The sequence below is a fragment of the Lactuca sativa genome, chromosome 7, assembly GCF_002870075.4.
Source record: "Lactuca sativa cultivar Salinas chromosome 7, Lsat_Salinas_v11, whole genome shotgun sequence".
In the NCBI taxonomy this organism is placed as follows: Eukaryota; Viridiplantae; Streptophyta; class Magnoliopsida; order Asterales; family Asteraceae; genus Lactuca; species Lactuca sativa.
In genome coordinates this window covers 81,882,164-81,888,424 of record NC_056629.2, presented here as the reverse complement: position 1 = coordinate 81,888,424, position 6,261 = coordinate 81,882,164, and the positions used below count along the sequence as shown (strand labels likewise).

Genomic DNA, 6,261 nt, shown 5'->3' with positions numbered 1-6,261 from the left:
GGGCTCACCAATGCTCCAGCCGCGTTCATGGATCTCATGAACCGCGTGTGTAGGCCGATGCTAGATCGGTCAGTGATAGTGTTCATAGATGATATCTTGGTATATTCCAAGACGCAGGAGCAGCACGAGGAGCACCTACGGGAGGTGCTGGAGGCTTTGAGGAGGGAGAGACTGTTCGCAAAGTTCTCCAAATGTGAGTTCTGGTTGCGCGAGGTGCAGTTCCTTGGTCACCTCGTCAACCAGAAGGGTATTTTGGTAGATCCGGCCAAGATAGAGGCCGTGATGCAGTGGGAGGTCCCGAAGTCTCCATCTGAGATTCGGAGCTTCCTAGGGTTGGCAGGGTATTATCGGAGATTTATTCAGGATTTCTCCAAGATAGCAGTGCTGCTCACCCGACTGACCAGGAAGTCAATGGTATTTCGTTGGGGTCCTGAGCAGCAGTCAGCGTTTGAGACCCTCAGGCAGAGATTGTGCGAGGCTCCGATCCTTACCTTGCCAGAGGGAGTAGAGGACTTCGTAGTCTATTGTGATGCCTCGATCACCGGTATGGGAGCAGTTTTGATGCAGCGAGGTCATGTGATAGCTTATGCCTCGAGACATTTGAAGCCTCACGAGGCTAATTATCCTACCCATGATTTGGAGCTGGGGGCAGTTGTGTTTGCCCTCAAGATTTGGAGGCATTACCTCTATGGGGTCCGTTGTACTATTTACACGGATCACAAGAGTTTGAGGTACCTTATGGATCAGCCGAGTCTGAACATGAGGCAGATGAGGTGGTTGGATGTGCTTAAGGATTACGATTGTGAGATCCTTTACCATCCAGGGAAGGCCAACGTGGTGGCCGACGCCCTAAGCCGCAAGGTGTCGGCGGCCCCTATCAGAGATCTATGTTTGAGGATGACAGTGATCACTCTGTTGTTGGAGCGGATCAAGGAGGCTCAGGTGGAGGGCCTCAAGGAGGAGAGACAGAAGTGTGAGAGGATCGTAGGTCGAGTAGCCTCGTTTGATTATGATAGTCGTGGTTTGCTGACGCTTCACGGGAGAGTGTGGGTACCGTACTGGGGTGGAGTACGGAAAGTGTTGATGGATGAGGCTCATAAGTCTTGGTTTTCTATCCACCCAGGGGCGACGAAGATGTATCGAGATCTTCGACCTGATTATTGGTGGCCCTGCATGAAGCGGGACGTCGCCTGGTACGTCGAGAGATGCCTGACCTGCCGGAAGGTCAAGGCGGAGCACCAGAGACCTCACGGGAGGATGCAGCCGTTAGATATTCCCGTGTGGAAATGGGAGGACATCACCATGGATTTTGTCACCAAGCTTCCCAGGACCGCACAAGGAGTGGATTCGATATGGGTAGTAGTGGATCGGTTGACGAAGAGTGCTCATTTTATCCCGATCCAGGAGAGTATATCGGCAGAGAAGTTAGCCGATATCTATGTGCGAGAGATCGTGGCACGTCATGGAGTGCCGGTATCGGTGGTGTTAGACCGAGATGTCCGTTTCACATCCAGATTCTGGAAGCGGTTCCACGACGAGATGGGTACTCGTCTCCTTTTCAGCACCGCTTTCCACCCTCAGACAGACGGGCAGAGCGAGAGGACGATTCAGACTCTCGAGGACATGCTTAGGGCATGTGTCCTAGATTTCGGTGGCAGTTGGGATACGTATCTTCCGTTAGCGGAATTCTCGTATAACAACAGTTATCATGCGAGCATTGATCGACCTCCCTTTGAGATGTTGTATGGGAGGAAGTGCAGGACCCCGATTTGTTGGGGCGAGGTCGGTCAGCGGGTCATCGGGAGCACGGAGGTGGTGCTCAAGACGACTGAGTTGATCCAGCAGGTCCGTAGTAGACTGCAGACTGCTCAGAGTCGGCAGATTAGCTACGCTGATAGGAGACGTTCAGACTTGGAGTTCCAGGTGGGGGATATGGTCCTTCTAAAGGTCTCACCTTGGATGGGTGTCATCAGGTTCCGGAAGAGGGGCAAGTTGGGCCCCAGATTTATTGGTCCTTTCAGGGTTTTGGCCCGGGTGGGTCGGGTTGCTTATCGGTTAGATCTTCCTGAGGAGCTTAGTCAGATCCACAACACTTTCCATGTGTCTCAATTGAGGAAGTGTTTGGTGGATGAGTCAGCAGTCGTTCCCCTAGAGGATATTCAGGTTGAGAGCAGCCTGAATTATATTGAGAGACCGGTCGCGATTCTGGACCGGAAGACCAAGACCTTGAGGAACAAGGAAATACAGTTAGTGAAGGTGCAGTGGCAGCACCGGAAGGGGTCTGAGTGGACGTAGGAGGCGGAGGAGGAGATGAGGGAGCACTACCCAGAGATATTTGCAGATTCAGCCGTAGCAGACTTCGAGGACGAAGTCTGAGATAAGTGGGGGAGAATTGTAACGACCCGTCTTCGGTATGATAATTCCTTGGTATTTATTTTGAAGTTTTGCAAGAGGGACTCGGCGATTTCATAGCCTGACTCGCCGAGTAGGGTCGGGATTTCGAGCACGTGATTAGATGGCGACTCGGCGAGTCCATATTCTGGACTCGGTGAGTCTGTCCGTCTGGGAGAAACCCTAAATCCCCAGGTTGCTCACTATTTAAGCCACCTTATAGCCACCAATCTCACCTCCTTCACCCTCTAAAGCTGTGAGAAAACCCTAATTCGATCTTGAGTGTTTGTTGTAGCGATCTTGTGTGCATTTGTGAAGGCTTGAAGAAGGAGAAGAAGAAAGGAGCAAGGAGAAGGATTTCAAAGCAGAGATTCAAGGGAAAGCAAGAGCTCTTTGAGGTATTCTTCAGTTTTCCCTCTCTTTTATGCCCTAAAACCCTTTCTAGATCTTGTTAGTGCCTTTCTCAAAGCTTTATGTTGATATGGAAGCTCTCTTATGCCGATATAACCTTAGATCTGTTCACTTAGGAGTTGTAGAGCCCATATCTATTGCCTTTATGGAGCTATTTTGCATATTAACCCTAGATCTACCCCTTTTAAGCATCTTTTGGCCTTTATTCCCTTGTTCATGCATTTGTACACGTAAAGTTGGAAACTTTACGTGGTAAATCAGCTTATTGGACTCAGATCTATCATTTGTATGTATTAGATTCGAGCAGAATCGAGTGTAGAATAGTTGCATGGTGGTGACTCGGCGAGTCTAGTCGCGAGTCCCCGATTTCTTCCTTTTGAGCGGTGTCGAGTGGGACCAGTGAGTAGTGGAGTGGACTCAGCGGGTTTGAGGGTAGACTCAGTAATGGAGGGACTCGGCGAGTTGTTCATACAACTCGGCGAGTCCAAGGCAATCTTCTTAAGCTCAAGGACAACTCGTCGAGTTGTTCATAGGACTCGGCGAGTCGGATGAAGATTGTCTGAATTCTTGGATCGGGAGAGTACTCGTCGAGTCGATGCCATACTCGACGAGTAGCAGCGAGTAGAGTCGAGGAGTGAGAATAAGGACTCGGCGAGTTGGCAGCCCAACTCGGCGAGTCAGGTCAACTGTGGGTTGACTTTGACTGAGAGTTGACCTTGACCAACAGTTGACTTTGACCAAGGGTAAAAGAGTCATTTTACCCAGTGCAGTGTTTAGTATTGATTGAGTGTATTATGGACTTGCAGCCGGGGAGATATCGGAGCAGCAGCCGTTAGCCCTCAGAGTTATTCACTCAGCAGCCAGTTCACGAGGTGAGTTTCCCTTCAGTAGGAACGGGTCTACGGCCACAATGCCGGCCCGTTTAATTATCCGTAGTCCCGGACTTTGGGTCTGATGCAGTAGCTATAGTGCTTGATGTCTTTGTGATTCAAGCATGTTTGTGTTATGTGTTCCGGACTCTGTTCCGATGCAGTATGCAGTTTATGTGTTGATATGTTTTATGCTATGCCATGATCAGTCAGTTCCGGACTTCGGTCCGATGTAGTTAGTTCCGGACTTCGGTCCGATGCAGTTAGTTCTGGACTTTGGTCTGATGCAGTTAGTTCCGGACTTCGGTCTGATGCAGTTTGTTCCGGACTCTGGTCTGATGCAAGGGACAAGGTCCCAGTCAGTTCCGGACTTCGGTCCGATGCAGCTAGTTCCAGACTTCGGTCTGATGCAGTGGGCAAGGCCCAGTATGTGCTTATGTGTATTGTGTGGTATGTGGTAGTTTGGGGGAGCTCACTAAGCTTCGTGCTTACAGTTTTAGTTTTGGTTTCAGGTACTTCCGCTAGTAGAGGGAAGAGCTCGGGATGATGGCATCGCACACACAACAGCTTCAGCTTTTATCCTGGGAGTTGATTTAGTTTTTGATTTTTATATGACATGGATATGATACAGTTTCCGCATAGTGTTGTTTTTATTATGGTTGGGATACATCACGTATGGATTTTATGATATGACACTCAGATTATGGTTTTTGGTTATATTGAAAAAAATGAAATTTTTGGGTCGTATTTTTGGGTTGTTACATCTGTAGTATACAGTTATTGCTCACAAACACAACTAAATACTACCTCCTTCCAAACAACTAGTCTAAAATTCAAAATCAACTCAAATGCTTTAGTTTTTCTTGAAAGGATTGGGTCCAAGGTTCACTGATTGGTCCAAAATTCTCATCATTTATATTTTATTGATGGAATCTATAAGTGGTTGTTAAAAGTAAAGATCTTTGGGTGATTGAATTCTTTGCACCTTGGTAATTATCATTCCACTCTTGAACATAAATTCATAAACCAGTATTGTCTCTTTACTTTCTTATAATAAATTTCAAAAAGTTAATTACTTTATATATATATATATATATATATATATATATATATATATATATATATATATATATGTTATTTCTTTCAGGTGTGGACATTGTAAAAATCTTGCACCTGAAGGGAAGAAGGCTGCAAAGAATTTACAAGGAAAGGTGAAGCTTGGACATGTGAACTATGATGACAAAAAGGTATTCTTGAATTTCTATCCTTTTTATCTAAACCAATATTATTATTTTTTATTATTACAAACTGATTATGTTTTTTCCTTTCAGTCTTTAATGAGCAGGTTTAAGGTACAAGGGTTCCCAACTATATTAGTATTTGGTGCAGATAAAGAGAGTCCAATCACATATGAAGGAGCAAGAACTGCATCTGCAATTGAATCATTTGCCCTTGTTCAGCTAGAAACAAATGTTGCTCCTTCTTAAGTGACCGAGTTGACTAGCTCAGTGAGTTTTCTGAATCCCTTTTATAAATTTTTAGTATTTCCCTTTTTGCCCCTGGTAAAATCATGAATTTTCCATTTTAGGATGTGATGGAAGAGAAATGTGGTCCAGCTGCCATCTGTTTTGTTTCCTTCCTCCCTGATATTTTGGACTCTAAGGCTGAGGGAAGGAATAAGTATATAGAGATACTTCTATCAGTTGCTGAAAAGTTCAAAAGGAGTCCTTACAGGTATAAAAATCTTATTATAGCATTTTACTTAAATAAAAATAAGAGTAAATTACAAATTTGGTCCCCATGCTCCACATTCCACTCAATTTATATAATTATACCTTACTCGTCACTTTTTCATACTCAAAATGGAACAAACAGAATGCTTTCTCCAAATTAAACAACACAGGGAACAATGTGCTTACTTTTGTGAACTATCCATAAAGATCGTCTTGTAGTGATTGTAAACTACCACTGAGAGCACCTGTATGTATGTATTAATGGAATTATAAGAAAACATCTTTTCATATCCAGCTAAATATTTAATTTAGGTCCAAATACACAAATTCATTTTTCAAATTATTTGTAAACTGTTCCCACATAAATAAGCTTCATTCTTTCAAAATGGTAAAGAACCATATATCAAAATCACAAGAAAACAAATTTTATTTTAGGCCATCAGAACATTATAGATAGAAGAAGGATAACCTTTTTAGCTCTTTCTTGACCAATAACAAACTTATCAAGTCCTTTACAGATCTTCTTTGGAGCTGGGAAACTGTTACCAAAATTAGACCCTCCCCAATTCCCATCTCCAGAACCTGACCTGAACCCGTCGGTTGTTGGGTTACCCACACATAAATATTATTTATGTTGAAAATTCATGAATTTGATGAGCGATGAATTAAGCTGGAGATTTGTTCTAGCTGTCGTGATTGCGTACGGAATCAATCAGGGCACGAACATTGGTCTGTATCGTGTGAGCATACAATACTAAATGAAAGATGTGCAAAAGTTACAACCATCCGAAGCACAGTTTTACTATGGGATTATTCAAATTCCATGGATTATTAAACCTCTTTGGGGTCTTATGATT

The 6,261-nt window shown here is 44.4% G+C and overlaps 1 long non-coding RNA gene across 1 annotated transcript; it reads left to right on the top strand.

The window, feature by feature from the left end:
* Positions 1-5,006: 5,006 nt before the first annotated feature.
* Positions 5,007-5,977, top strand: LOC122195032 (uncharacterized). Its single transcript, XR_006184959.2, has 3 exons — positions 5,007-5,179; positions 5,260-5,405; positions 5,923-5,977. It is a non-coding gene; the product is annotated as an uncharacterized LOC122195032 (long non-coding RNA).
* Positions 5,978-6,261: the final 284 nt, after the last annotated feature.